General features: G+C 40.8%; 1 protein-coding gene across 6 annotated transcripts in view; it reads left to right on the forward strand.

Moving 5' to 3' along the window:
* The first annotated feature begins 6,011 nt into the window (after positions 1-6,011).
* Positions 6,012-24,233, forward strand: part of NCOA1 (nuclear receptor coactivator 1) — a 237,210-nt gene continuing 218,988 nt past the window's right edge. For 4 of the 6 annotated variants that reach the window (XM_059405243.1, XM_059405241.1, XM_059405244.1 and 1 more), the window contains exon 1: positions 6,494-6,611. The gene's annotated coding sequence lies outside the window, so the exon portion shown is untranslated. Of the gene's footprint in view, positions 6,084-6,492; positions 6,612-24,233 lie in introns of those variants that run through there. The other 2 variants (XM_059405242.1, XM_059405246.1) reach the window with 2 other exon arrangements.

Genomic DNA, 24,233 nt, shown 5'->3' on the forward strand with positions numbered 1-24,233 from the left:
TGGTTAAGCGCTTGGCTCTTGAATTTGGATCAGATCATGGTCTCTGGATCATGAGATCGAGCTCCATGTCAGGCTCTGTGTTCAGTGTGTGTGTGGGGGGTCTGCCTGACAGTCTCTCTCTCTCTATTCCCCTCCCTCTGTCCCTGCCCCCACTTGTGCTCACTCTCTCTCAAATAAATAAATAAATCTTAAATCATAAAAAGAGTGAAATCATGTCATTTGCCACAACGTGGATGGTTCTAGATGGCATAATGCCAAGTGAAATACGTCAGAGAAAGACAAATATCATATGATTTTACTCATTGGTGGAATTTAAGAAACAAAACAAACGAAGAAAAGAGACAAAAAAATAGATGTTTATATGTAGAGAACAAATGGATGGTTTTCAGAGGGGAGAGGTGATGGGTTGAACTAGGTAAAGGGGATTAAGAGTACATTTATTGTAATGAGCACTGAGTAATGTATACAATTGTTGAATCACTATACTGTACACCTGAAACTAATATAACACTGTGTATTAACTGTATCAGAATTAAAATTTTAAAAATCACTGTCACGTGGAAGTATAACCATTCAATTTGCCTGACGACAGCTAACTTAATAAATAGTATTTTCAAATTGTTAAGAAGAAATTTCTAAGGTATTCCAGATGAAACCCTATGGTTATGTAATAGCTACTTCTATTTAATGCCACAGGCGAGAAGATACTAACCTCCAGCAGAGTTTAGAAGCAGCTAAAATAAAGCCAGTTTAAATAAATGAAGGGGTCACCATCCAGTCTGTCCAGCAAGGTAGACCCAGAGTCCTGATGCTTTGGAAACAATAAGAGTGTAGGGGTGTTTGTTGGGAAACACCCACTCCCTTTATCTAAACTCTATGTCTAGGTTGTAAATCAAGATGAGGTCTCTGTCAAAAAGGATCTCAACTCTCTGGGCAAGAGATGGATGCTTCATTCTTATTGATATAATTGCAAACAGCAAAGTTTCTTATATCTCTGATGGTAGAGCACGAAGTTTCGCAGTGTGTAGGAAAGCAGTAGTCCCTTGAAGAAGGCAGCTATCATGATACTTCACAGCTGCGTTATGTCCTCAGGGGACACTGCATGCTGTTCCCCGCGCAGCTGGCTTTATCTGTGCCTGTGCTTCCAGCCTGATGAATGGTGGGGAAGATTTTTACCTTCTTAGTGTGTGCTCGTTTTTATTTTCTCACGGGCAATCCTAAATGCTGAACACTCTACTGAGTGCCCTGCATATGTTATTTCATTTAATCTTTGCCATAACTGTTGGCTAGAGTCCTATTTTGCAGAGGAGGACACTGAGGTCTGGTGGTAGTGTGTTTAAAGGGGTTTGTTCAAGGTCACACGGTGAGGAAGTGGCAGAGCTGTTGCCAACCCAGGTCTGCTGAACTCCAAACATAGTCTTAATGTCTTTACTTCAAGCAGACCTGGAAATGAAAGACTATTCAAAAGCACACTGACAAAATTTATTTTGTGGGGCGGTGGCAGGCTCATGCACTATGGGGAGGATTGTAGATTGGAACAATTTTCCTAAAGGCCAGTTTGGCAAAAGTGTAGTAGAAAAAAATTAAGCCAGCAATTTGAGCTAGCAATTAATCTAGGAATTTAACCTAAGAAAATAATTTCCAACTGGACACAAGGCATGCATTAGAATTATGGTAATATTTTTAAAAATAAACACACAAACAAAAAACCCAGAAACAATGTAAACATTTTGCAGTAAGGGACTGGTTAATTGAATGGCTAAAGAAACATACAATGCATGAATATTCAGCTATTTTAATGATGAAAAGATATTTTACAGTAAAAAATACCAGATTATTGATGACCATTTATAGTGTGAGTCTATTATGTAAAATTGAATACCTTACTGTAATTATATGTGCAAATATACAGTTGATATGTGGAAAGGTGTTCACTATGTTTTTCTCTGGCCAATAGAGGTTTTTTTGTTTTTTTTTTTAAACTGCTTTGTACTTTTCTTTACTGTTTGAATATTTTTTGAATTTGTTTCATTATTACAAAACAAAAAACTATTTTAAAAAGAGTGTCAAAGTTAAGTCCTTCTTGCTTCAAAAACTGGAGTGATTTCATGTGTACTAGTCACATGTTTTATAGAACCGGGAATCAATTTTGCTTTGGAGAAAATTCAACAGGTATATTAAAGATCCTTGAGTATGTTATAAATCCTGGACTTAGGTCAATTAGGACCTGGTCTAAAATCAGATCTAGCTGGGCTATAAAAGTTAAATGTCTTACATTTTTCATTTAAAAAATTCTCTTCAAAGCATTTTCATTTAATTGGAGTCAGTCCTACTTGTTGATTGGCATTGGTACTTGGAAGTAAAGGAACTTTCACTTAAGTAGCTAAAGCAAATGGATTTCCAAGAGGCTGACTTGGGATTCAGGAAGTAAATCTAACTATAAATCTTTTGCCCCTGTATTAATGGTTCCTCAGGGGTTAGTTGGAATTAAGGAATTGGGCCCATTTAAGAAAAGTAGATGGAACCAGAGAGGTGTTGAAAATGACTGGAAAAGAGATGACCAATTGGGAGAAATAAAAGTGGGTTGTAAGCTCATGAAAAGATGCTCCACATGACTAGTCACTAGGGAAATGCAAATCAAGACTTCAATGAAATACCTCACATCCATTAGGATGGCTATTAAAAACAACACTAACAAGAGAAAAAAAAAAACCCACAAAAAGCAAATGTGAGCAAAGATGTGGAGAAGGAACACTTGTGCTCTGTTGGTGGGAATGTAAAATGGTATAGCCACTGTGGAAATCAGTACAGAGGTTCCTAAAAAAATTAAAAATAGAATTACCATAGGACCCAGCAATTCCACTTCTGAGTATATACACAAAAGAACTGAAAGCAGGGTCTCAGAGATATTTGTATTACCATGTTCACTGCAGCTTTATTCACAATAGCTCAAATGTGTCCATTATGGATGAATGGATAAGCAAAATGTGGAATATTATTTAGACTTAAAAAGGGGGGAATTCTGCAAAATGCGACAAGAGGGATAAACCTTGAAGACATTATGCTAAATGAAATAAGTCAGGCACAAAAAGGCAGATATTGTATGATTCCCTTACATGAGGTACTTACAGTAAACAAAATCATAAAGACAGCAAGTAGAATAATGTTTGTCAGAAGCTGGGAAGGAGAGAACGAGAGTTATTGTTTAATAGGTATAGAGTTTCAATTTTACAAGATGAAAGAGTTCTGGGGATAGATGGTGGTAATGGTTGCATACCAATGCGAAGGTAAGCTAAGATGGTAAATTCTATGTAATGTGTGTTTTAGTGCAATAAAATAAAGAAAAAAAGTAGGTTTAACTGTTTTGGCAAGTGATTATGATTTGCAGAGGAAGAAGGAAAACGTCAAAGGGTCTTAAGAAAGAGTATAGCCCCAGAAAAAAAGAGTTCTTTCCTTAACGTCTATGGATGGTTATGGCAATAAAAATAATGTCCTAAGTTTCATTCATCACTCAACAGAATCTCAGCACTGCCTGTCTTTTTTTTTTTTTTTTTTAAGATTTTATTTATTTATTTGAGAGAGAGTGAGCAAGAAAAAGAGAGAGCTCACACAAGTTAGGGGAGGGGCAGAGAGAGGGGGGAAGCAGACTCCCTGCTGGGCTCCATCCCATTGCGACCTGAGCCACTGACTGAGTCACCCAGGTATCTCAGCACTGCCTGTCCTGAGGATGTTTTAAAGTTAATTAAGCCACTGAGCTACAGAGGGTATGTGTGTGTGGGGGGGGGGGGGGGGGGGGGCTAGAAGAAGGGCATGCAGGAGTTAACAGTTGAAGCGGTGGAAACAGATGAAGTCAATCTAAGTGAGATGAAAGGAGGGAAAAATAAAATCTTGAGATTATAAACATTTTATGCCTTTGTAAAAAAGGAGCAGCCAAGAAATGTGCTGGCACAGGGAAGGTCAGAAAAACAGGTAGAGGGAAAGGAGAATGATGTAGGAGAGGGAGAAGAAGAGAATTTGAAAAAGGAGGAGCTTGCAGTATCCATCCAGCACAGTAGAAAGACCCATAAGTAGGAGGACCAAAGTGTCCACTGGATCTGGCAATCAGCAGGAACTAGAGTGTAGCCCCAGCAGGAGGACAGGATCACCTCTCCAAGTGGCTCATTTGTGGGCACCTCCACACAGTCTGGACTGGACTGGAGGGGGAGGTAGGTCCTTCAAAAGGGGACAACAGGGTGAATGTGGAGATGCATAGTTTTGGGTAACTCCAGCTATTATTGGGGATGGGAACTCTGCTGGTGTCTAGAGGTCCTAATAAATCAGGTGAGGGGAAGATCTAACGAAGTGTACCTAGGGTGCCAGGAACAGGTCTTTGACAAGAATCAGTTGATTGAACATAAATGGGTGAATTTATGAGCGAATGCGGGGTGTGGGTGAAAGGTTGCTTTATGAGCAAGACAGGGAGAAGATGGATGATCGTGGGTGTGGCAGAATGGGATGCCTGCCTCGGGAGGAAGCTGTCCACTGCCTCAGAGAGATGCCAGGGAGCATGGCATTTTCACGGCGGCCAGGTTTCAGTTAGGAGGGGTGAGAAGGGTTTAAGGATTTACAGAGGTAGCTCTAGGATGGAAAACACTGGCGGCGGCAGCAGCGGCAGGACAGGACTGAAGCAGGTGAAAGCAGCTAACTGGGAGAAAGAGTGCAGGAAAAGGATAGATGTATGCTTTACAAAGCACTTCCGCAGCCAGTGACTCATTCATCCTTAGGACATCGCGGGGAGAGAGATAGGTATTATATTGCCAGCCTTTGGGACGAGGGATGCTTTCCAGATAAGGCCATCACGGCTCAGAAAGCCCGTTCGGCAGCTGTTTGATTCCTCCAGTGACAAGGAACACTCCACTTTTTGCAAGTAGTACTTCCATTATAGACTTAAAAAAAAAAAAAAAAAAAGCGCGTTGAAAAGAAGAAAGGTGTGGGCCCCCTTGAGGGGAAAGCTCTGTCAATGACAGACATTTTGGGTAATTCATAGAATTGCAGAGCCAGACGTGTCAGTCAGATCTTTTCATCCGTAAAACGAAGGGGGCAGATGATCCTTCTTTTCCCTTGTCTAACAGCCTGTGAAATCATCTAGGCAACCACCTTCCAATTTTACACAATATAAAAAAAGCGGCCCGCGGGATGCGTCTCTCTCAAAGTAATACAACAGATTAGTGGAGGGCCAGGCCCAGAGCCGACTCCACCCGGGTGTGCGGGGCCTCGCGCCGCGGCACCGCCACCTTCTCCGCGAGATAAGCGTGGCGGGAGGCTGCAGGCCGGGCGGCCTAGCTGAGAGCACCCTGGGGCTCCAGGCGGCTTCCCGGCAGCGGTCGGAGGAACGCCCCGAGGGGAGGGGAAGAGTTGGGGCCTCCTTTCCCACACTTCGTTAGGACGCGGGCCGGGGCGGGACCCGGCTGCCCTCCCTGGGGCTGGCGGCCGGCAGAGGGCGCGGGGCGACTCTTCCCTCCGCGGCCGGGCGGGGAGCGCGCTGCCCGGGCGCGCCGTCGGAGGTTGTGGGTGCAGGGTCGCCGCGGCCCAGCCGGACCCGAGAGCGCAGGGGCAGCGCGGCGGGCGGGGCGGCGGGGAGCTAGGGAGTGGGGCGGGGCGGGGTGGGGCGGGGCGGGGGCGGGGCCGCGAGCGGGGGGCGGTGGCGGCGGCGGCGGCGGCGGCGGCAGCGGCGGCGGCGGCGGCCGAGGAGGAGGAGAACATGGCGGCCGCGGAGAGCGGCTGAAATGCCTGTTCTTCAGGCCAGGCGAGCGGGAGTCTGACGCGATCCGCCGAGCCTTCCCCTCAGACGGCTGCACCGCGGCCTCGAGCGCCTCGACCGCCCGGTTCCCTGCTGCTTCCTCAAGCGGAGCCTGCGCCCGGTTCTTTCTGCATCCCCCTGCGGGGGGACCCCTGCTCCGGAGGAGGGGGCCGGAGAGCCGCGGCAGCGGCGGCGGCGGCGGCGGGCTCCCGGCCCGGGGAGCGGCGGAGGCCGCGGCGGCGCCGCCTCGGTCCCGGCGAGCGCGGCGCCCGTCAGCGCGGCCCAGAGGCGGCGGCGGCGGCAGGTGAGTGGCGGGCGGCGGGCGCCGAGCCTCCCGGTGGGTGCAGCTGTCACGAGCCGCGCGGCCGCCGAGGCCCTAGGGGGCGGGGAGCAGCTGGCGCCCCTCCGCCCCCCACTCTCCTTTCTCTCCGTTCCGTCCCCCTCCCACTTTCCCCGAGTTCTCCCTCGGCCTCGCACGGCTGGAGGGGGCGGAGGTCGCAGCTGTCACGGGCGCCAGCTGGGGGCTGCGCCCGCGAAGGAAATTGCTGCAGCAGCGACTTCGCGGCCCCTTTTCCCAGTTGCCCTAGTTAGCGCCGACTGGGCGAGCATCCGCGGAGGGTGCGCGAGGCTCGCGGCCGCCGGCCCGGCGTGGGGAGCGGCGCCCCCAGCCCGCCGGCGCTCCCCGCCGCCGCCGCTGCCGAGAGGGGGAGCCGGAAGTCGGCGCGGGCGCCCCTCGGCCCCGGCGCGCGCGGTGACCTTGGCAAGCCGGGCAACCTCTCCGAGTCTCGCTTGCCCGGACTGCGAAATGGGGATGACCATGGCGTGCCTTCCCGTAAGCGCAGCCTTCGACGGCGCTTCTGTTTACCCCGGGGCACTTGCGTTTTCCTTCTCCCGTCGAGGGCTTTCGGAGGTAGAAAGGGGATGGATCAGTGAGATTTTGCTGTGGGGCTAGGGTTTGGTCCCCTTCTTAGGAGTCGCTGGAAGGACCTAGGAGGGGGAGCCGGCGTGTTGACTGGACGACCGGGAGGTGGGACTGGTTAATGGTCAGCGGCAGAACTCGAGCCGCCCTCTGGTCTCTCGGAAGAGAAACGGAGAAACCGGACACCAGGGTCCCTAGTCCTAACTACCCAGCTGTGGGTTTGGTTTTGTTTTGTTTTGTTCGTTCGTTTTGCTTCTTTTCAAAGCAGCCAACTCCCCACCCCCCATGGTCTAGACACTGACGATGTTAGAGGGAGATGGAAGGTTTGACAGTAAAGCCTGTGTGTGTGACAAGGACAGTCCACGGTGCTGTGGCTGCAGAGTTTGTTGGGGAGGAAAACTTTAAGCTGGAGGATCTTTTAGCCTTTCATGCTTGGTTCTCCTCGTTCACTGTAGAGACGTTGAAGAGGCAGGTGTCCTTGTGGAGAAGGTGACTTTTTTTTTTTTTTTTTTCCTTTTGAGAGGGCGAATTTTTAATGTCGAGTATGGTGATGGTGAATGAAGGGTTCTTGAGTGAATTGCAGTCCCAGCACCCTCTGTTGATGCCAAGAATAATCTCTGTGGCGATGATTTGTGAGGGCTGAGGCTTACACTTCAGTGATTAAGAAATCTTCAAGTGTCTGTGTCAAACATTGCTGTGGTGGAGCTTGCTGTACTGCGGAAGGGATGGATATCAAGGGTTAAATTTGTTTGAGGTTTGTCTCTTCTTCTGGAATTGGTTGGAGGTTAGGCTCCAAAAAAAAAAAAAAAAAAAAAAAAAAAAAGTTGGCCAAAGGGGCCTCTCAGCTTGTTTCACAGAAGCTATGATGTAGTAGGAAGGGGGTCAGATTTCTTCATGTTGAGAATAATGTGAAAAGAAAGTATTTGCTTGGGTCTTTTGGCTCTTGAACTAGAAATAGTTTTGGGTGAAAGGTAGCAGTGGGGTTTGATTCAGCTTCATAAGTGGTCATTCCTTGAACTATTTGTCATAAACTAGATACCATTTGAGTGTGTTTCTATTTTGCCTCCTGTACTTTGTGGAAAGGTCTAATTTGGTTTTGGCCAAATTAGCCTCTGAAATGTTTTCCCTCCATTTCTTATTCAGACTTCTTGCTTTGGAAACAGTGGATCAAAAAGGGGGCCTGAATAGGGAAATACACGGTTTGGAGAGAAAATGGAGGGGTGTTGCTTATAAGAACAGGTGTTTGGTTTGATTTTTGTAGACATTTTGCACTGCTTATTTATTACATTTATTTAACTCTCAAGGAAGTTTGAGTTTGAAGGTGCAAAACTTGAATTTGACATAGTTTGTAGTTAATCTCTTCCCCATTTCTGAGAAAATCTGTAGGATTGTGTCTATTAAATTGCTTTTTGTGTGGTTTAAGCCAAGGGAGTATTTTAGATCTGCATTTTTGGGTAAGTGGTTTTATTGAAAAAAAGTGCTTGATGGAACTAATGGTGATTGTTCCTCTTAAACTGGGATTATATAGACAATGCATTTTCCTCCCTCTTTCTGCCAACATTTGTTTTTCTTTCTCCCTCAATTCTAGGGTTTCATTTCTAGAAATCTGGGCTGGAAACAGAAGCAGCAGTTTGTATAATCCCAAGAATTTGCTTATGCCAGGAAGCTGTAAGGGTAGCATGAAGTGGGTGTGATATAAAGATACTGCTACTACTTAAGACATTTAACTGTTGAGGGAGTCTAGGGTCAAATTTAATTTTTGTTGAATTTCCTGTTTTGTGTGTATGTGTTAATCTTTTGGTGGGCAGAGGATTGGGTTGCTATGGTGCTGACTGGTATATATTGTGAAAGTGTTGGCAACATTTCATGCTTTTACTCTATAGGGAAGGGTGGTAAACAAGCCCAAATAATTTAAAGATGTTCTCAGGGTGGAATGTTCTCTCCATGTACTCTTGATCCTGCTAATCCAATGACTGGTCTTCACCAGGACTGAATGTTAAGTGATAAGGATGGTGTGGAGGTGCTGAAAGGTAGAGTGTGGGAGAGAGGATATTGGACATTCCATGAAAATCTTTCCTCTGTTGGATTACGTATCACAGTGTGATTTCTAATTGTTTTTCAAAGACTTTTAGCCCTCCTTTCTTTGTTGTCATCAATTTTATATACCTAATCTTAGAGAAATAACTACCTCTGTTTCTTACTTTAGTTTCTCTCTCTTTCTCTTTTTTTTTTCTTCATCCTCCAAGGGTTCCACATTGTTTGAATGTTACGTGGCATATCTTTTGGAGTTAGTTGGCCTTAAACCCTATGGCCTAACATAGGTTTCATTTTAGGACAAGTACGGGAGGTCAGTATAAGCACATACTACCCGTGAGTCTTGGGGCGCGGGAGGAGAGCCCCAGGATGCTCATTATTATCTTAGTCATGTCTTTTGCCTTCTACATAGGACAATCACAAGAATTCCCAGAGGACGAGCAACCGCTTTCCTGGCAGAGGTTCATAACCACGTGGTGGGCTCCTTTCTAGCTTACCTGCAAATGTCAGGCACAGATGGAAGTGTGGGACTGGGTGAGAAAATTATGCCATCCAGGAATTGAACTGGGTCTGGGCTTCAGAGCTGCACAGATTTCTTCCTATGGTGTACAGCTTTCCTATCCACTGGGACAGACTAGACTGTAGGAACTTTGTTGCTTCTTTCCTCAGTTAACCACTAGGTTAGGCTTTGGTCATTGGTCACTGAGAATGGGCCCTGTGGCCTCTGACTTTTTTCTTACCATTTGAGATGAGGTCTAATCATTTCAAGCCTTTCCTTCTTCTCCCTTCTTTATAGTTTAGCCAGACTTTGTACTTTTCTCTCAGCATGTGGGGTTAGAGGTCATAAAATGCCCTAGTGCCAACTGGGTACCATACTTGGTTGCTTAGTTTAAAGAGGTGCAGGAATTTTCCTATAGTTCTGGACAATGTTTCACAGGCGACAGTATTTAGATTATAGGTAGTTGGAATATGGGAAAATTGATATTTTATATTTCCACAGGATATGTGGTTGAAGAAGAGAAATCATTACAAAACACTGACATCAACATATAAATCCAATTCGGAGGCGCAAGTGGAGTGGGTTGTTGTATCCATGCTTCCTCCCCCATACCCCCATCTGCAGCACAGTATTTTTGAGGCTCCTTGAAGTGACAGGCTTTTAGAAAAGCTTAGTATAGTTATCATATTTTCGAAGATAAATAGCTTATGCCGAAACAGAAGCTATAGTCACTTGAGTTTTGTAAGACTTGAAATTAATCACCCTCCAGTCACCCTCAATTTATATATATTTTGATCTAATCTCTCCCCATGGATGTTTTAGTGTGGAGAGCCGGGAAGTTTAGCTTTACTGAGACATCCTGGACCCGACCATTGGAAACAGGCAGATGAGACTGATAACGGTAGGTGCAGGCATAGAGGCAAAATACACCTGTAAGCAGGACCAGAATTCTAATAATACTGCGGTGTCCACCGTTTCCAGAGTGATACTTTAACTTAGCTCTTCTAGCTTATACTTTTGAGGCAAGTTTTAGGTTTCTTTTGGAAATGGAGGTTTGACTTCAGAAAGGGATGATGTCCTGGCCCTTCCAGACACTTAGTAGAAGTAACCTTGGGCTAGTTATGTAACCACACTAAACCCCAGGTTTTCATGTGTAAAATCGGAATAATGTACTTACCCTCACATTGTTATGATGTTCAAATTATTAAATAACAAAATAGATCATGCATAATGATTGGCACAAAGTAAGACTTTAATAATGTTTTCCTACACTAACAATCTAAACACATCACTATCTAATCCATCACTAAATTCGATTCTTTTCTCTGCCATTTGGATTGTCCCCTTTATTTCTGGTTCTTCAATCTGGTCCTCCTGTCATTTTGCACATGGAGTAAGAGAGTCAATCGTTTCTGGGGGCCCGCCTTTCTTTATCATTAGATCAGCATATTGGACTGATTTCATATTTTTTCTTTCTATGATTTGTAGGTTTATAGCTGTTTGCCTGCATGTATTTGCCTACAAAGAAATGCTTAAAAATTCCTTTCCAAGATGGTTTTTCGTGTTATTGTTTGTAGCGGAGACTTTCTGTGCACAAATTTATCAAATGTAAATAATTTAAACAGTTCTTGTATCTCTTATTCCAGAAAATTTGCTGCAGATGGCACGTGCAGAAATGCTTTGTAAACTGTAAAGTACTACACAAGTGAAGAAGGTGTTATAATCACCTGTTGATACCTTGCTCTGATTTTATATGTTTCATTTTCTTTATTTAAATTATTTCCTTTTCCTTTACCTCTTGACCTTTAAAAACAGGGTCAAAGTTGGTGTGTTCTCTAGAAAGCTTGATTTTTATCACTCCCTCAGCATCGCTTGCTCAGTTTTTCAATATAATAGATTTTTTATTTCTTTTTTTCTTTTTCTTTCTTCTGGAAAGAAATCCTTTTTTAAAATTGTACATTGAATTGTTTTTCCTAATTGGGTTGGAACAGTCCTTGAGATGACGCGAACCACACCGTTTTTTTAAAAAAATTTTGCTTATAAATTTTTTAAAATTTAGATTCAAATGGAGTTAACATATACTGTATTATTAGTTTCAGGGATAGAATTTAGTGATTCATCAGTTCATCTTACACCCAGTGCTCATTACATCAAGTGCTCTTCTTAATGCCCATCACCCAATTAGAACCACACCATTCAGAGTGAAGGGGCCTTAATGGTAATTTCGCACAGCCTCCTTAATATTATAGATGATAAGACTAAGGCCAGGCAAATACAGTAATTTTCACGGGTCACATACTTAGTGGCATTACTTAGGCAGAAATCCAGGAATTTGTCTTCCAGGTTTCCTTAGGAGAGGTTTTGTTTTGTTTCAGTATTTGAAAGTTATTACAAAGATTTTAAATCTTAAGAATTTTAGTAAGCTTTTAAGTAATGTGTAAGCGAGGAGGAGAGGAAATTTTTATTTTTTGGCCAAAATTGACTGTTAAATATTGCAGTAAATTAGTAAGCAGGGATTACTTAGGGCTGTTCTCTCAAAAACTACAAAAGTGCCTGGAGAGAAATGTCTGCTTTTCTTGTATGGCCCTCATTCAGAGTCGGCAAATATTTATTGAGCGCTGTCTCTGAGACACACTGTACTCAGGTACTGTGCTTATTCTGCATGTTACATTTTATAAACGAGGAAACAAGGCTCAGGGTGGTTAAGTGGTTGGTGTAAGATTGCACAGCTTGTAGGTATTAGGGATGCCATTTGAGTCCAGGGTCTTTACCTGAAATCACAGGCATCCCTTAATTTTATTTATTGAGAAGTATTTTAAATTAATTAATTAGTTAATTAATTAATGTATAGCATGTGCATGGTTGGGTGTGGGGAGGAGGGGCAGGAAGACAGAGAATCTGAAACGGGCTGAGTCTCGTTACCCTGAGATCACAATCCGAGCAGAAATCAAGAGTCTGAGGCTTGATCAATTTCGCCAGTCAGGTGTCCCTTCACAGGCATGCCTTTAAACCGACTTTTCTCCAGTTGTGTAGCATTTCTTTTTAGGCTTTCTCTCGTCCTTACATGTGCAGTGGAGACTCCTCTAATCTCCTTGCTTTCTGAGGATCCAGGAGCCCATATATATCAGTTTCTTAATGATAGTGTCACTTTAAGATTTTTGTGCTGTTTCTGAACTCACCTTTGTACTTTAGTAATGTTGATTCTTTGGTGCTTCTGTCTAGGTAAGCTTATCTTAGAATGGTTGGTTTTGGATTCTTAGCAATAAAATTCTGCCTCTCAGGTTTCGTTAGCATTTAAATAGCTAAAGCTCAGGTGTTGTTTTTTTTTTTCCCCCAGCTGGAATAAATTGCTTGGTCATTCTCTGTGTTTCCACTTGTACTTTTTTTTTTTTTTTTTTTTTTAATGTAGGCTACCCCCGCTGGGCGTGGAGCCCAGTGTGGGGCTTGAACTCACGCCCTGAGATCAAGATCTTAGGTGAGATCAAGAGTCAGACACTTAACTGACTGAACACCTCCACTTGTACTTTGAATGGTTGATCTCATTCTGATAGCTTTAATACGTTACATCTTAAATTTTTAGTTTGCCTATATGGTTAAAATATTTACATGCTTTCATTATCAAGCATAGATTGATTGTTTAATGGAAGATATTCTGTGTGAGTGTACATAAAGATATCACATGGTATTTGACCAGATAGTTGAAGGATGAAATGTCCTTGCTTTTTGAAAGCACCTGTGTGTATAATACAGGCTTTACTTTGGTGAGTTGGTTTGGAGGAAACTGGGGGAAGAGTTGCTTGTTGTGCAAAGTCTCATACCTCCCTCTCCATTCCAGGTGGTACAGGAAGTCTGTAATTGAATTTCTAAGTAGCCGCTCAATCATTCATTCAAGACATAGTTATATAAGTACCTACTTTGTTCAAGGTGCTGTGTTGTTAAAAGATAGGGGAGTTAAAAGATAAGATACAGATCCTGTTCTTAAAGAGATTATGACCTAAGAGAGGTGATAAGACAAACACACAAATACCTGTAATACTGATTGAATGTGATGAGTGCTGTGAGAGAGGTATGAAAGAGTACTTTGAGGAGTCAGGAGCCGGAGTATTACTCTCATTGGAGAGTGATCAGGGCGGGTTTCATGCAGGGCCTAGGGTGGACCAGAACACTGAAGGCAGGGGATGGTTTGTATGAGTGAGGGTGAGGGGAGCAGTATATTAAGGAAGATGAAATGCCAGAGATAAAAGGACAGAAAAGCTTGGGATTATTTAGGAGTAATGGAAGGGGAGAGTGCAAGGAGGAGGGTGGCACCAGCTGAAGGAGGAGGAGGGAACCAGATGCTGTGGGTGCAATGGCAAGACATTGCAGGATTTTAATGGAGGGAGGTGGTGGGGAACAGTGAAGTATGCAGATCTGGATGAGATCTATGAGAAATGTCAGTTTTCCAAATTTACATAGATTTTTTTTGGCAGGTTTTACACCCCAAATTTTATATTTTCATAGTTTTTGAAATGATTCCATATGTAAGGCTTACCACACTAGGAACTTATTCACTCATTTTTATGTATATTCGAGAACAGATTATGTGCTTTTTTTTTTTTTCTTGATAGGAGTTAGTACAAAATCTTTTTCACTGGCTTATACTTTTTTTTTAAACAGTAGCTGTTTTTTTTTTTTAAACAGCGTATTGTCATTTGGCTTTTATGCAGCGGACTTGTTTTTTAAGTGTAAAAATGTCATCTCCTTGTATAAATATAAGTATTTCTCTGTATAAGTGAGGTTGGTCATGTAAGTTGAAAGTCCCTGGCTCTCAATATAGTTCATGATTTATTTTACTGATTTATTTATGCCCTGCCATGTTCCAAAAAGGATTTAAGGCAGGATATGTCATGAAGAGTCTTGGACCTTGTTCTAGCCCTATCTATTATTTGACTGAACTGCTAGCCAACATTACACTGAGGGAACAGTGTTAAAGACAACTGGTGTCACAGAATGTGCTGCAGTTGTGTCTTTTGCCAAACTGGTAGTAATTCAGAGATGCAGACAATATAATTAGAGTACCTTTAAAGATAACTCCTTTAAACTTTGCTAGCACGCGAGGGAAGTTGGTGGGAGGGTAACGAGAGATCGCTTTGACCCTTCAGGTCCCAGGCACAGTTAGAACCATGGTGTCCACAGTACAGTTTACATAAAATTATCTGGGAAATGGGAGAAATATTAAATGGGAGAAATATTAGAGGTCTCTAAGGAAGTTTTTTTTTTGTTTTGTTTTGTTTTTAAGTCTCTTGTGATGAGTTACAGTTTATAGGGGCCTGGGTAACTGGATTTTCAAGTTTGTTGGAATAGTCGACTCTTAACATACTTCGTCTTACAGTAGGAAGTCTCTCTGCAGATCTTTTGTGTAATACTTCACGGAAGTTAACTGGTCATCTTAAGGCAAAGGACTGAAAAATTGTCTAACTTAAAGGTGACTTACTCATTTTTCTTTCATGAAAACACAGATGTTCCAAATTTGCTGACATTTTCTGTGACAAGTGGCTGTGAGTAATGTGCTACCTAGCAGATAATTATGAAAAATAAACACACTTACTTTATCTGCCTCTTTGGGATGATGGTAAGTTCTTAACAGTGACTCAAAAAGTAACTACTTTTCAGAACAAAATTAAATTCAGTGTTATAGACAGAGGTAATTAAAAATGAGTATTTGGAACTGTTTCCATCATTATTGGATTTTATTGCTGAAAATGATGTATGTAACTTTGAGAATGTTTTTATATATACCTTTGAACTTGGAAACAAAATGTTCTATAAAAACCTTATAAAAATTAGTTGTTTTAATGATTTTGTACCTACCTGCCTAAGTTATAAGAAAGCAATACCTTTTGTTTCATTAGGAAGAACAACTGGTTGTCATCAAGAAATACGGAAAAGTGCTAACTGAACTTTAGCAAAAAACATTTGCATAAATGGTCAGTGGGATTGAAAATTGAATAGAATATCATGTTTTATACAGTGCAGCAAATGATGCCGTTCTTTGATTTGGTTTTACCCATCTTGGTGAAATATATTTTTTGGCTGTGATAGCCGTTAAAACCAAATAAAATAGTTACTTACTATAAAAATGAACTGAAATTGAGAACCAGACCTCAAGTTGACATTTTACAAAATACAAAAGCAAAGTTGAAAAATAATAAACCATATTCAATCACATTATTTTCACTAAAATAGGGGTGTTAATAATAGTGTTGGGAAAAGCACAAAACTGTGTCATCAGTAAGTAAGATAAATGCTTTAAAATTGTTTGTTTTATTATAAGAAATGGCATTCTGTTAAATTTCCATTTTTGTGTGTGCTTTACAAGGCACATAATTTATTGGTCTGGTGTGCACTGTATATAAATTATAAATAAATATAAATATATGGCTTCCTGTTCAAAACTTTTTAACTGTGAGGTATATAATGATAAATAGTTATCAGTGTTTTTTAGCAAGGGTTCTTAACTAAAAACTCTTGGAATTCATAGACTAACAGTTTCTAGATAGTCCTTAGAGGGTCTGTGAATACTCTGAAATTATATGCAAAATATTGTGAGCATTTCTCTGGGAAGAGGGTCTATAGCTTTTAAATTACCAAATTCCCAAAAGGGCTCATGACCTCCCCAAAGGTTAAGAACCTCTGTTGTTAACGACTGGGACCTCAATAACTCCATTCATCTACTCTTACCCTCTTGCCAAGATTAATGGATATATCTGATGTCATTACTCAAGCCCGCAGTATGACTGGATTTGCAGTCCATTTTTCCATTTTGCAATAGATGTGATTACACTGTCTTTGGCTTTTACAGATGTTTGAGTTCTATTTGTTGCACAACTACCTGGCCTTCCTCATCTGACTGCTCTTATATATATTATTTCCCACCTCTGTCCCCCTAAACCCTAATAAAAAAGAGTGGACCTTTTGTAGGAGTGTGGAGATGGGAATGCATATATGTATGGCAGAGCCCGGTATCAGTTCAAGTGTAGGGAGACCCTGTTGGGTAGACTGGAATTCACAGTTGCTGTGCTTTTAAACTCTTTCTTTCTAGCATTTGAATCTCCGCTTTCTAGAGTCCTTAGGGTCTGATTAGACATATGCTAGAAACACTTTCCAAGTTTGATCAGCTGCTTAGATCTGTTCCTTTTCCTCCTGTCATCGTTCTGATTTAGGCCTAGTTATTGTGGTGGTGTCCAAGGTGGTCTCACTGTCCCCAATGAGTTCCTTTTTAAGTCTGTCCTAAATTTTGTTTTGGGGTGATCATCCTGATTTTTATTTCATTGTATTAGTTGCTTAAAAGCCTTCAAAGGTTCTTCATTATTGTCAGGATAAAATTGTTACTTAGCCTGGCATTTAAAGCTTTCCTGTGTCTGGCACCAACCTGCATTTCTGGTCTCATTTCCCTAGTAAACTGTTCGAGATAAATTGTCTGTTTACTGTCCCGTAAACATCCCTTCAGCTTCTCTGTTTCTACTGCTTTATGTAGTCCTTTCTCTGGAATGTTCTCCCTTACCCTACTCTGTGCCTCTTGAAATCTTTATCCTTTAAAGCTCAGCTGAGAGTCCACCTTGATATTAATTGCTCAGAATATGAAATTTGAAAGTAATCTCTTCCTTCTATGAACTCTTTTAATATTTATTTTCCATATTATTCATTTGACACTTTACTGCTTGTATTGTGTGGAATTTTTTGTTTTCATGTGTCCTAGCTCCCAAATTATGGTATGAGAATGGCAAAAGGGGATTATGTTTTATATTTTGTCCTATATATTTTTGCTATGTTTCACACAGATAGGAAAATATTTGACAAATCACATTGATTAAATCAGTGCTACTTATTAATGTACTTAGGGAAACAGAACTTTAAAAAAAAAAAATGTGTGCCTGGACTACTTGTATGTATTATCTAGGGATTCTTTTTACTGGTTTCAGGGTATTTGGGAAATTGAATTGGAAATCAGATATTGCCTGAAGAGCAGGTAGTCCCTACAGGATAAGAAGTTGGCTGTCATGGGCTATTTCAAAAGTCTGGGGAAGCCTGGTGAGTCATTGTTCTCCAGTGGAAAGTTCTACCTGCCACGGATAACAGAAAAACTTGTGTTCTTCCTCTCTCTCCATTGCCCTGCTGGAGACACAAATTTGTAATGTCTTGGGGATTCCTATATTTCTGTTTTAATTTCTCAGCCCATTCTTCTCAATAAAAGCTATATATTTATCGAATACTTACTTATTGTTTGGATGGTGGTATAGGAAGCCAGGATGTTACTATATCTTAAGGTTCCTACCCTTTAAAGAGATTGTAATCTCCATAAAGAAAGCCCATTTGCTTTAAATCATACATGAATTAGAAAATTGTAGAAAAAATGTCATATGGGTATATATAGTTACTTGCTAACTGAGATAGGTGGAAAGTCCTGTAGCACTTACTATTTTTAGTACTCAAAATTTATTTATTACCATGTATACTTATTTCTGTTTTTACATGTGTCCTGTTGCAGCAACCGCATTGTAAATTATAGAGGGTAGAACATTTGTTGTACTGCTTATATCTCAGTATCGCAGTGCTTTCACAGTGCTTTACCCGTTGTATACATACGTAGTGCTTTAATGATGATGCTGGGAGGCTGGCCTGGTCTGGGTAGCTGGGTAGGCTTCCTTGAGGAAGTGGAATTTGAATTAGATTTGTAGAATCCGGTATATTAACTGTACATAGTCTCCTGGAACATAAAAAAGGGTTCTGTAGCTAAAATAATAATGTACGTTTGGTTCACTATCTGGAACATGGAACCTCTTTGATTACTGTGCCTTTGGCCCTGAAGTGACCCTTATCACTTCCTCTTACGTGATGCATTGGTCAGTAGTAGTCATGGAGCAACTACTTACAGGGCTAGGAAATGTGGGCAAGAAATACTGGGTGAGCAATAAATGTCTTACCATAGTAGAATTGGCTTTATTTAGAGAGGTGATTGAATGCCAGAATTGGTAGGACTTGCTTAAGAGGCACTGAAGTAAAGAGGAATTGTTTTGTGTTTCAGTCTAACTGGGATTTTTTGTTTGTTTGTTTTTGTAAGAAGAACTTGTAATGTTGAGTGGTAGACCTTGGGACTATTAAAACAGAAATTTTAACTATATCTCTACTTTAGGGGTAGGTAATATACATTGTTTTAGTTTAGATGGTTTGCTGCCATATTTACAGTATATATTTGAAACAGGTAGAAAGTGATTATTTGGTTTCAGTAAAACTGATCCTAAGCTTTTCTATATATGCTGTTTGGCTGGTGACATTGTAGGATGGGAAAAATGAGAGAGGGCATAAAGGGCTTTCTGACACTCCTGGAGACCTTTTGCTGTTTGAGGATTTCATAATATTTCTCCTTAGAGTCCTTGGAGGTCTTTTCCTTCCCTCTTATCAACATAATGCTAAGTTTGTCTCTGTTTTTCATATGTCTTTTATGTTTGGTTCAATAAGGATTATTGGATGGTTGTTAAAATGTTGGCCAATTATGCAGGACTAGGAAGCCCAGTTTCTTATTTATGCATGATGCTTATGTTCCTCCTAGTTTTATTCTTAAAGTCATCAACCCTGAACTTTTTATTTTTATCTTTAAAAAAATATATTTTATTTATTTATTTGACAGACACAGTGAGAGAGGGAACATAAGTGGGGGGGGGGGTGGGAGAGGGAGAAGCAGGGTTCTGCTGAGCTGGGAGCCTGATGTGGGGATTGATCCATGATGCTGGGATAGTGCCCTGCTGAAGGCAGATGCTTAATGACTGAGCCACCCAGGCACCCCAACCCTGAATTTTTTACACCTTCGGCTTTCTTTATGACTACATCCCAATAGCATTCTCTTTTAAATGAAAAAATAAACCACATGTGTAAATCATGACTATATTCAAATAACAAATTCAAAGAAATGAAAATATAAAGTGAAAGTCTCTGTATATAATATATATACAGTATATAAAGTGAAAGTCTCTGTAGTGAATTACATGGCAGCTGTTAATTTAGGTTCCCCTCTTCCCGCCATTTCAGGTCACAGTATCTTTCCTGGTGGCCAAGGGATGGACATGTGACCTAGGCTGGATATGTATGTATGTATGTATTTAAATTTTATTTAAAAAAAAAAAAAAAGGCCCACACTCATTGTGGGACTTGAACTCATAACCCTGAGATCAAGACTGCCGTGCACTATTGACTGAGCCAGCCAGGTGCCCTGTCATAGTGTCTTTGGACACGGTGATTGCTGCAGAATAGCTCTGTGACAATACAGGTTCAGAGCCTTGCCTTGAGATTGAAAAATAGATGTTGGACAAGGACAGGCTCATTCCATTGGAGTTACTAAACTGAGATGGAGTGCGCCTGGCCACATGGAAGAAGCCTGTCTGCCGTAGGAAAGAGTAGGACCAGCATACGGGTGAAGCGGAGTTGACTGAGAGAGACCGTCTCTCTCACACTCAGAAATGCACAATCACACACATTCTCACACTCCGTGAGCTTGGGGAGTCACTGGAGCCCCTGGATCCACTTTAACCTTAAATTAGATCCACCCTATAGTTTCCAGTTAAATGAGCTAATCAGTTGCCTGACTTGCTTGTGCTAGTTTGAATCAGGTTTTTGTCTCTTGGAACTGAAAGTTCTGACTAATTCAGACCCCTTTTGGCATCTACTCCTCCTTTCTTTCCTATCCTCCCCACCCCACCATAGGATCATATTTTTTGAACTGTTACAGACTTTCAAAACTTAATGTCATGGGAATTTTTTTTTTTTACCTCAGAATATGAAGGAGCCATTTTATCTTTGCATAAAATGCTATATAACATTACATTAAATGTATATTCTGTAATTTAGCTGTCTTTCTCCCTTTTGATGGGCATTTAGGTAGGGAGTTTTTTGGTTTTTTTTTTTTTTTTTTTGCTGTTGTAAGCTATGTTTTGGGAGACATCCTAGTTTGTATTTTTGTGCATATGTATGAGAACATACTTATGGAATTAATGGTTGTATGCACATCTGAAAAACTCATGTCCTTTCAAAATGTTACCCCCCAAAGCTTTATCAGTTTACTCTTCTACCAACAGTTTATGATAGTTGCTGCCATCCTCTACCTTTATCAACTCTGGGTATTATCAGTCATTTCTATTTGAGCCCTATTTGGCAGGTGAAAATGGTATAACAGCATTGTTGTAAATTGCAGTTCCCTGACTATTGATAAAGTTGTTCATCTTATTAGATGTTTATTGTATGTTGGATTTTTTTCCCCCTTAAGGTTTTTTGATTCATATTGTTAACTTTCTTTTGGGGATGTTTGTCTTTTTTTTTTTTTTTAATTGTTCTTATCCATAATGTGCTTATGATGTAGTTGTATTTACATTAATTAGGAATGGCCTTGTTAGGCAGCTGACCCTGCTACCTAGTTATTTCAGAAGGAAGAATTTGAGGTATCTATTAGTTCAAAACCCACATCATATGTATATTTTACAGATGTCCCTGGACATTTAACTGGTTTATATCTAATAACTTTATATAACTGCCCAATTCATTTAGTTAGCTCAGGGATATATATATCTTAATTGGATGGATGTTCCATGGGTGCTTAATTGAGGTTAATTTTATGGTTGAGGTGAATGTTCGGAGACTCTTGTTAAAGAAATTTTCAAGTTCAAAATCATTGACAGTACAGTGGATGGTATAGAGCTTTCTGACTCAACAGACTGGTTTGTCCATTGGTGCAGAATCAGAACCACTTTCAGAGGAAAATTTTGGCCCTATAAGAAAATACTTTCTTGGCTCACCTCCATGGAGAGGTGGTTTGGCTGCTAGGTATCTTTAGTGGTTAGGCTCCTTAATTTTCATAAGAGGATATTAACCTGACTCTGGACTTGAGCATGAAAGTATTTAGTCCACCTGTAATTGGCAGTGTAGAATAGCTTCTCTCTAGCAAATATGTATCCACTTACTTTGCTGCCCAATTCTTATAAAAAAACCTACAAGTCAGAAACAGCACTCTCTGAGAATTGCTTAAATATATTCAATCCACCACTCTAGAAGCAGTTTTTATTTGGATCAAGCCAGAATACCAGAAAGCTAACTTTATAGATGCATTGTTTTAGACTGGGGTAGAATTACTTCACAGCATTGTTATTTGGTATAATGTAATCAACCTTTATTGAGGGCCATTAAAATAGACAGCTTATAAAATTTAGTATTCCTCTTATTATACTCTTATTATAGAATTCTTGTGAGCCTTTTATCTCCTTTATCTTAGTGCCCTTATCGATGTTGTTAGCTCTGCTACTACTATTACTATTAGCAGCTGTCCAGAAGACTAAGACTGAACACAGATGAGCTGTGTGGTGAATCCTCTTGCCCAGAAGGAGACACCGTTCTGGTTGATGTAAGAGTATGGGCTCTTATATCTGGGTTATGTAAGAGTATGGGCTCTGGAGCCAGATTCCCCAGACTGGAAGCCTGGCTCTGCTGCTTCCTAGTTGTGTGCTGCTTAACCTCTTGGTGCTTTAGTTTTCTCATCTGTGAAGTAGGGTAATAATTGTACCTGCCTGCACAAGGTTGTCGTGAGAATTACGTGAGTTTATAGGGGTAGGGAGTAGGAAGCTGGGGAATTGGATGAAGGTGGCCCAAGGTACAAACTTCTGGTTATAAGTACAAGTGATGTAATGTAATGTACAACATGATGGCTATAGTTAACACTGCTGTAAGATATATTTGAAAGTAAGAGAGTAGATCCTGAGTTCTCATCAGAAATGAAAGAAATTTTTTTTTTTCCTTTTTTTTGGTATCTATATGACATGATGGATGTTAATGGAACTTACTATGGTCATCACTTCACAGTATATGTAAGTTACATGGTTATATTGTATACCTTAAACTTACATAGTGCTGTTTGTCATGTCTCAATTAAACTGGGGGAAAAATTGGGGTGCCTGGGTGGCTCATTGGGTTAAAGCCTCTGCTTTCCGCTCAGGTCATGATCCCTGGGTTCTGGGATTGAGCCCCCACATCGGGCTCTTTGCTCTCCTTTTCTCTCTCTGCCTGCTTGTGATCTCTGTCTGTCAAATGAATAAATAAAATCTTAAAAAAAAAACTGGGGGAAAAATTGAACTAAAATAAATATACAAGAGAAGAAGAAGAAGAAGAAGAAGAAGAAGAAGAAGAAGAAGAAGAAGAAGAAGAAGAAGTAGTAGTAGTAAATTCTGTGAGTTTAGACATGCAAAATGCTTGGAACATGCTCAGCCCAGCACACATGCAATGAAAGAGAGCTGCTGCTGTTCTCCCCAGCTTTTTTTTTTTTTTTTTTTTTTTTTGGTATAGTAAAATACAAATAATATACAATTTACCATCTTCACCATTTTTAAGTGTATAGTTCAAGCTGCTACATCACCATTATTTTTTGAACCCATGTAGTCACTTTTCCCCCAGGTCTTGGTACCAGGAAAAGCTGCCTTTCCCTTGACCAGCTGGTCTGCTTGTATTACATAGTCACAACTGCTGTGGCCCATGGTGTTTCCATGCAGGAGAGCTCAGTCAAATGGGCAGTCCTTCCCTTGCAGCTTTATAGAACCTTGTGGCATTTAGGTTTTGTGGTGAGCTACCCCTCACTTCATCTTATTTTCCTCCCTCACTTTCTCCTTGCCCCAGTGTCTCCACTTCCTTCTTTTTAATTCTAATGCTCCCTGTGAGCTCTCTCCATCTCTTTTAGAATACCAGGGACAGAAACAAGTAATCTGCATTACAGCAGTTGCCCATGTTGAAATTTCAGATTAATTTTCATTCAGTTTACCTTAACTGCCTGCTTCTTGATGACAGGGAGGTGCTGTAATTTTCATTAAGATATCTCAGATCTCATCATAGGATGGCTTACTTCGGGGAAGGTTCCTGTTGACAGCTAATCCTGTTCATGCTGTGGGTTTTCTTTTAAGCTTCAGTTACAAAAGTGTTCCTTCCTGACTTTTCTTGTTTGTTTTTTCCCTTGACCTTTGATCCAGCCATCTCTTGTAGATTGAGGGAGGAGTTTGGGGAGGATCATTTTAAGAACATATAAACTTGTAGTTTTGAAAAAATACACTTCAGAATAAAACTTTTACCATAATATAGCTCAGAAAGAGTAAAAGCTATGTGTATTGTTATTGCTTTTCTTTAAAAAACTAGAATGTTGATTTGTTGATTTACAAGGGGTAAAAAGAAATGTCCCAAAGTCTAAAATATTCCTGAATATTTCTGGTTATGTCTCTAGGGTATTCTCCAGATAATACATGGGGCTGATGCTATGCCTTTTTGGTTGGGGGAAGAATCAAAGTTTTTTTGATATCAGGATTAATTGAAATATCTTTTAAGCCCTTTTTAATTTTGTAGGTTCCTTATTTCCTTTTTTTTCCCCCCCTTGAATTTATATGTTGAAGAACCTGGGTGATTTGTTCTTTAGAAGTTGTTACAGTCTAGATTTCTGTTTAGATTAGCATATTTCTCTACCCTCTATGTATCCTGTAAATTGGTAGTTTGACATAGAAGCTTGATTAAGGTTTAATTTTGTGTATGTGGGGGCAACACAACTTTATAGGTAGTATTATGAGACACATATAATGTCTGGTTGTCTTTTGGTGATGTTAGCAGCTGTTGGTATTGCTATTGGTTTTTGCTTCTTAAAATCCTAATGTGATCGCCATGGTGTCTAGATGAGAACAGGAAGTCATTGCCTGCAAATGGCAAAGTCTATGCTGTACAGTAGGACTCCCGGTTGACCATTTGAGAATGAAGCTGTGTGCTGTGCAATCAAAAAAGACCTAAGTTTCAGACTTGGCTCCCGTGTTTAAGAACTGTTTGATCTTGCCTAATTAACAGCAAGAGTAGTAGCAGCTACCATTTCTTTAGTGTTTATTTTACACCAGGCTCTGTACTAAGCGCTTTCTATATGTTGTGCAATCTAATCCTCATAACTATGCTGTGAGGCAGGCATT

Source organism: Mustela nigripes, chromosome 7 (genome assembly GCF_022355385.1).
Source record: "Mustela nigripes isolate SB6536 chromosome 7, MUSNIG.SB6536, whole genome shotgun sequence".
In the NCBI taxonomy this organism is placed as follows: Eukaryota; Metazoa; Chordata; class Mammalia; order Carnivora; family Mustelidae; genus Mustela; species Mustela nigripes.